This window comes from Aulonocara stuartgranti, assembly GCF_965226115.1.
Source record: "Aulonocara stuartgranti genome assembly, chromosome: 9".
In the NCBI taxonomy this organism is placed as follows: domain Eukaryota; kingdom Metazoa; phylum Chordata; class Actinopteri; order Cichliformes; family Cichlidae; genus Aulonocara; species Aulonocara stuartgranti.
In genome coordinates this window covers 7,462,445-7,469,363 of record NC_138960.1, presented here as the reverse complement: position 1 = coordinate 7,469,363, position 6,919 = coordinate 7,462,445, and positions in this window count along the sequence as shown.

Sequence of the window (6,919 nt, the reverse complement as noted above, 5' to 3'; positions counted from 1 at the left end):
ACTCTCTCATTTGGCTTTAATGTAAATGTCATTGTTGTGTTTAAAGACTGTTTAAAGACTCCAGAATTAACTAATGCTGTCAACTGAATGAGTAGAAATAACTGCTACGTCCAAAATATCTATGCCGTTGAAGTGATATTAACTGATTTTAAACAAGTGCTGCGCTTTACTTTTATGTAATACAAATTTATACCACAAGATGGCGCAGTTAGTGAGCAGAACCTATATTTGATTAGAATAGTGGCCTGACAAAAGGATAGGTCTAATGGTTAAATGTGTGTAGAGCTAAAAAGAAATCAAAGGTTAACGAGCAATGCTCATTAGCCATCTTAACGCACTTAGTTGCAAAGCACTGCACCCGTGGTGACATTTTTAGTCAATTTCTACAGAGAATAAATATAAAAAGTACCTTTAACAATCCAACTCTGTTTTGTACATTTTTTCTTACCTATTTTATAGAAATAATAATTAAAAAAAATGTTAATTACATGAAAATTCAAACTACAACATGTAAATTTCATGCACTTTATTAGACTCTATTGCTTGCTTTTAGGTACGGTTTCAAGAAGGATTAAATGTTTGCTGTTTCATTTTCACTGAAATATACTGATTCAAAATGTGGATATTTGTTTCCCAAATATAAACACATCACTTAATCCAGTTGCAGTGTCAACGTGTGTTCCTGCCATATTTCTGGGGCATCCATTTCCAGTCCTGTTGGGAAGAACTAAGGGGATTTTGTGTAAGTTTTGAAGGCACAATCAGAGATTACTCAGAGGCAACATATATGTACTGCAAACTTAAACTGGGATTTTTTCCCTTCTTTTCTTAGCATTAGGGGCCGCAGTGAGCACTGATATTACATGTTTTAAAAATGCCCCAGGCGCTATGTGTAATGATCTGTAATGTATACTGTGTGTTTAGACTCCATCTTCATGTTTCTCTGATCCCCAGCCTGCGTTTTATGATAAATCTCTCCACAAGGAACAGAATAAACATTCTTATTGTTAATTCAGATTTAGTGCTTATATTTACATTTGTTGGATGGTGTTTGAAAGCAGATGTGTGGAAAGTCTTATGCAATAAAGATTAACGTTAAATTGATACTAAAATAACTACTGCACGACCTGTTAAATCCAACCTATATTCCCCATTCCTTCAAGCAGATCCTTCTTTTCACTTGTATTTACACAGACATGAATTGCACTCCAGTTTATATAGTGAGGAACAGATAATGAGTTGGCTTGTTTGCTCTGTAACGACAGAAAACTACGAGGGAGTCAGAGAATTGTGAGGTTTGAATTTCAGAGAGGGACCCAAAGGAAGTCATAAAGTTAATTCTCTAAGACAAGACAGTGGATGATTAAAGCTAAACAAACAATATTGTTCAGTGCAGGGAAGTTTGACAGGATGTTTGGCCAAGTAACAGCACAGAATCACGTCCGCTGGAAGGCATGGTGAAGTTTCTGCTCGCATTACTGCCATGAGGTTGCATTCAGGAATTAATGGTTTTCAAAGTCATTATGGAAAACTTAGCAAACAGAAGCTTGTTTAGACGTGCATTACTATCACTGGCATTCACTTGGAGCCTAGGAGCCGATGTAAGTCATTTATCTTATGACTTACATAAGATAAATGACTTACATGACTTACCTCTTTATTTATATATAAATAGAACAATGCATAATTTTAGATTACTTTTAGTTATTCGTCTATCTATTTTATACAGCTCATCCAAGCCTCTTCTCATCTGCCTGTAGTAGGTTATGACTCTTTAAAATGGGTACAGATTTGTTTAAATTCAGATCTATACTCTATGGACCAAACTGATATTAGCCATGTAAGCTCCGTCAATAAAACGTCCTTTTTTTCCCACCCTCCAAGTCACTAGTGTTAAACTTTTTTAAGGGGCCAAGACATTAAATGATCCTCTAAACACCTGCGATAAGCACTAATGTCAGGCTTTAAGTCTCTGGGCTTCTACAGTAGCATTATGTTAGAGTGTCCATTGTTAGTCACGGGTAGCTTACTGGCTTGTGCAGTATTAAACAACACAAACACAGAACAGGAACACCTTAATCACAGAGCAGCTAGGGCCAGTAATGTGATACAGAGGGATCCAAACTAGTGACCTAATGAGAGACATCTGTGATTTCTCTACTGTAGTCTAGCTGAAAATGTCACTCTCAGATTGGTTCTTTATAGTGAATGGAGGAAAATATATCTGACAATTGAACTCTAGGCTAAATGTACCCAACATGGACTTTCTGAAAAGGTGTCTAGGTAAGGCTTGATAAAATATCATGAACAACTGGGAGTGATTTCTTTGAAGAGTCTTTGGTACAAAATCAAAATTGAGAAAGAACATGTATTGAGGACCACCTGGCATAACTGCGACGCATTCTGTGCTAGTTTCTGTGTAATCGGGCCAACTAACATGTGTGAGGTCTGAGATGCACAAAGGATTCATTTTTCTAATGAGTGCTGACATTAAACTAATGTAAACTACTGGCTTGCCAATGTGACAATCACACCGGTGTCACCAGATGGGCTCTGTGAGAAAATACTGTACTTGAGATAGTACCAGTACAATTTTCCACATGGTGGCATGCAGAGTGGAAAGTCACCTAAAATCACAAAAGAAGGCTTTAAAGAGCTTTTGTGTTTTTGCTTTATTTGTGTCTGTGAATCTCACCCAGAGAAATACTCTGGAAACAGAGTTTGTTTTCCTGTATCTGAATGTTTTGGCTGTTTTTTCCTGCATTTCTCAAAGTGAAAGGGCATTGGAGTTCTGTTTGTAGGGTTGCTGTTCCCCCGGGTGTAAAGCCGTAGAGGCCATACCAGGATTGCTTCATCTGAAAACAAGCAGCCGTTCTTTGGTAAGCCCATGAAATCTAGGTTGTTTTGGTTCACTGTGTCTGTTTGCCTTCTCTTAGTCCTAATATTCCAACTCATCACACAGAGAGGGAACCTGGCATGTGTATTCTCTTGGGCTATAAGACTATTCTGGAATTTGATTTCATTTTCATGAAATGCAGATGTATAACTCACTTTGTAAATCTTTCTGAGTGTGCGATGAAAGCAGGTACGTGTGCACATTTTTAGCATGTTCAAGTGATATTTACAAGTTAATCAAACAGTCTTCAAGAAATGGCACAGGCGTTGATACCTGCCTACAGCCTCATGAATCATACAGCCTGTGTTTGGGTTTCTGTTAGGACAGTGTACGGAGAGGTTTTCACCCACTGCAAACATGGTCCCATGTGCATCACTGAACATGGATGACAAATGCAATCGTGGAATACTAGTTGGTTGATAAGTCTACTGGAATAAGGATTGGAGTGACAGTAGAGTTCACGAGGAATGGGATAAGTGTGAAAACAATCAAAGATAAAAAATACAGCATGAAAAGTACAGACAGTGGACCTTTTCCATTGTTTTTAACACTCAGTTTCACTTCAGCTCATTCTATGTTATGACTTCACACTTCTGACGGACCAACAACAGCATCAACAAGAGTAGTCCACAGACCGGTTGTAGCACATGTTTTTGATACTACCCCCATCTGGCAACAAACACTCTCTGCAGGTAGGCAATTATCAATCAGAGTTATTATAGTCAGAGTCAAAAGAGCAAACCAATTCATGCGAAAGCAAATAAAGTCAGAGAGGTTTGCTGTCCTCTGAAGGACACAACAACATGCAAAATTTGTTGCCAGTGTAAGTTCAAGTGATCATTTCAGTGAAGTAAAAGTCTCTTTGTGGAAAAACATCACATAAGCAGCTGCGGAAATTTCAGTTGCTCTAAATGATGCCGTTCCATCAGGGCCATGCAGTAAATGTGCCCGCTGGCTTGTTCGTGGTAGCACAGACAGAGCTTTGTCGGCTTGACAGAGGAGCCCTGGCTCTGCTAAGAGTCCATATTTGTATGTGATGATGGAGCAACACAGACTTGAAAGAATAAAAACTGCTTCTTTTGTTATTTGATTTCCATCAGATGCTTGAATAATTCAGTTTTGGAAGGATTTGTTTGCTGTGACTGTTCGCATGAAAGAAGAAGAAAATATCATTTCTGAATTATTGTCCTAAATAACTTGTGCAAGTTCAGGTTGGTGGCACATCCACACACAGCAGCTCTAGACTCTAAAGATCGATGCTTTGTTTGCACCCAAAGTTCGGTTGGCTGCACGCACCAGTGCTGACAAGCTTAGTTGACCCTAACACAGTCACTCAAATATGTGTGCTGCAGGTTATCCACACTGTGCAGAGACATAAATGTGTACAGTTAAGACTGGGTTTGCACACTGTACTGCCTTTCCATCACATGAGTTTTCACTTGCTGCTTCTGCACTCGACACAAAGACCTCATTGTGACCAGCGGGATTCCACTGCTATAGTCCTAGGTGAGATTATACAAACACACTTATATGTGTGCTCTACATCAGCTCTAAAACGATCTTACACCAACATATAAATACTTGCATTATAGATTTTTGTAATGTCTAAATGCACAGAGCCACACAAAGAGGGTGCATGCTGTTCATTAGAAATACTGCAGGTTGGATTCACATTGCCTCTGCAAGAATCAAAGCCAATATTGCCATCTTGTGGAGAAAGCCCCATACAACACATTAAAATAGTTTAGAGATACCAAGTACATATGCTGTCATTTTTAAACAATAAATGTTTAAAATCTAGTTTGGCTTTACAGTTGAAAATAAAGTAATTTAGATTGTTCTTCTAAAAAAAGAGTTTAATTTCATACCCACAGTTGGTTCATCAAAACATTTCGCGGTAGCCTGTGTTAAATAAAAACACTGCCACATGTTTTATCTGGTCATTGTGCTTATTAGAAACTGTATATATTGAAAGCTGGCTTTTAAACAAGCATGAAATGATTACATAAAAAAAAACATCTCTTTAGTCCCAAACTGAAGGCGACAATCCGACACATTCAGACGTAGTAGTAGATGGAATTATTGAAATTATTATTTTATTGATAAGTACTCTATGTCTAATTTGGTTGTATTACAACTTTCTATGTTGTAAGTTATATTGGTTGCGCAGCCGTTAAGTATCAAATCTGTACCAACACTCTCCACATTATATCAAACAGTTGCATGTTTAGAAATGGAGCTGTTAGACAGAAAAACATCTACTGGTTTTCCAATATATTAGTAATTGTCTTTAATCATACTTTAGACCAACCTGTTTTACTTCTCCTTTCATTTGTGCTTTGGCTTGGGGAAATTGTTTCTTGATAAATTATAAATTCACTTTCACAATATTGTGAATTATAGCAACATCATCTTCTGTACAGTAAGTTCAGATTGTTATGATGATGATACCCAGCTCTACCTGTCTACCAAACTTACAACCATTAGTAAGGAAATTACAGGAAAACAATTTTCAATTGTCGCGCAATCTTCTCAAATTACACCGTCTGAGCCGAGTTGCCGAAAGCGGCAGGTCGAGGGGATGTAGCTCAGTGGTAGAGCGCATGCTTTGCATGTATGAGGCCCCGGGTTCAATCCCCGGCATCTCCATTTTCTTTGCCTGCAGTCCAGCGCACTGCTGCTCGAACTCCGAGCTTTCCTAAATGACACAAAAGATGGGTAGGGGAGAATATACGTCATGACACTAATCCCCTTAACAGCGTGACGCTGGTTGTCCTCCGTGTTGAAAGAGCAATGTCTCATTGGAGAAACCAAACAGCCACTTCATAAACGCAAGGCACATAGAAGAGCCACCTCAACAGGACAAGACTCAGCTGTACATCTGTATCTGAAGACCAAAGGTCGCTCTTTTGTGAATGCCAGTGTCTACGATTTGGACAGAGAAGACAGATGGTTTGAAAAAGGAGGGAAAGAAGCCACCTATGTCCACTGTGAACGACCATCTTTGAACAGAGGCGGTGGCTTTCCACACCAAGTGTCTGCCACCAATAATCCAGTTTTGAGATCCCTTCCCAGGCGCCTGAACGCCCATTCAAATCTTTGGTCATTTGACCTCAGTCATATGACAGAGCTAGGCAAGGTCTTCACCCGAAACCACTGTTGATAATGACCCACACCCGTCCACGGTTTCTCGGATGAGTGTTGAAACGTCTTCAAGAAACTTAAAGATGTCCCGACGCTTTTGTTTCCAGGCTCATTAAACAATGTGCTTAAGTCGGACTACAAAATGCGCATCTTAAACTCACCACTATGTGTTCTAACCCTGTTGAAACCCTGTTTTATGAAGGCAATTTAAACGAGAACAGCATGTGAAAAATACCATTTCATTACAAAGGTTTGAATTCTTAAGCAAAAGGAACATTTAGCGCCACATTTATGATCAGATTCATTTCTGCAGCATCGCAAAGACTTCTTTTGACGTTAAAAAGCTGCTAGACTTCCTGAAAAGACTCAAAGTTCTGTGTCTGAAAGGCGTGGGGTGTTTAGGATTGTTGTAATTGCAATAAATAAATTCATTACTTGTTCCAGCATGTTACCTCCCTAAATCAACTGAACTATAGAGAACGGTAAACACATTTTGATCAGTTAATATAGATCATCAACTTTAAATCTATGTTCTTCATACAACAGCGATTCACTTCGGAGCTCAGAGGTGTTTCGGTCAGTTAGTGTTTGATTTTCAGGACATTCTGTGCGATGGTGGTATAGTGGTTAGCATAGCTGCCTTCCAAGCAGTTGACCCGGGTTCGATTCCCGGCCATCGCAGCGCTGGAGTTTTTGTGTCTATCTTTGTTTTGTTTTGTTTTGTTTTGTTTTGTTTTGTTTTGTTTTGTTTTGTTTTGTTTTGTTTTGTTTTGTTTTGTTTTGTTTTGTTTTGTTTTGTTTTGTTTTGTTTTGTTTTGTTTTGTTTTGTTTTGTTTTGTTTTGTGGGGGTGCCTTACTCTAATCTCATCACTGAATCAG